Here is a 982-nt window from a genome sequence, read left to right as displayed (position 1 = left end):
AAAACTAAAAGTGTGCAGAAGAATGGCAAATGGAGTTTAATTCCAAGAAGGGTGAGGAGCTTTATTTTGGAAAGTCAAACCAGGGAAGGACATTCACTCTGAGTGAAATGCTGTACGGCAACGAGGTCTATAAGTACATTGTTCTCTCAAAGGGGTGTCACAGGTGGATAAGGCGGTGAAGAAAGCTTTAGGTACGCCGGCCTTCATCAGTCAGGGAATTGAGTTTAGAATTTGAGACAGGGGAGATACCTTGTAGCTCTTTTACTACTTGTCCAGCAGGATCGCTTCTCGGCCTTTTGGCTAAGATCAAGTGTAGTATCTGTTCTGGCACAATCTAATGTTCTTATAAGAACAGGGTAAGTATAAGAGCAGTATTTGCATTAGATCATCGACGAGGAGCGGAGGTCAGGAGCACGTGTCTGGTTTAGGGGTGGATCCATGCTGGTTGGGTAACCAACCTAACACCCTTATCCAGGTGGGATGGCAGTAGCAAGTGGAGCTGGAGGGCAGGGTATCCGGAATACCCTGCGAGTATCGGTGAAGGACCTCAAGGAGGGGAACCCTCTCTCAAGGGATCTCTTCATCAAGAAGGTGCTGCTGGAGGCCTGTGGATTCAAGGTCGGGGACATCTTCTGCCTCCAGGACTTCCCAGGTAACGGATACTTCGACGTTACCTTCCAGAACCCGGCGGGATGGCAGAAGTTGCTGCAGGACTTCCGGGAGAAGGGGGATGAAGCCCCGCTGTCGCTCCTGAAGGTGCAGCCGCTCTTCACCCTCCCCACCCAGAGGGAACGGATGATCACGGTGCACATGTTTAACCCACATGTGCCCGTCGTGGATGTCCTCACCTTCCTTGCGCGCTACGTCGAAGGGGCCGGGAACTGCGTGGATATAAAGGACGTGTTCGGGATCTGGACGAGCAAGAGGCAGGTAAAGGTGAAGCTGAGGGTGGACGGGAAGGGATTCATTGTCCACCCTCCCT

General features: G+C 51.9%; 1 pseudogene; it reads left to right on the top strand.

Moving 5' to 3' along the window:
• Positions 1–280: 280 nt before the first annotated feature.
• Positions 281–377, top strand: LOC144604732 (U2 spliceosomal RNA; annotated as a pseudogene).
• The last annotated feature ends 605 nt before the right edge of the window (positions 378–982 follow it).

Source organism: Rhinoraja longicauda, chromosome 22 (genome assembly GCF_053455715.1).
Source record: "Rhinoraja longicauda isolate Sanriku21f chromosome 22, sRhiLon1.1, whole genome shotgun sequence".
Lineage (NCBI taxonomy): Eukaryota > Metazoa > Chordata > Chondrichthyes > Rajiformes > Arhynchobatidae > Rhinoraja > Rhinoraja longicauda.
The sequence above is the reverse complement of the archived record's forward strand: the minus strand, read 5'-3'. Positions and strand labels throughout refer to the sequence as shown.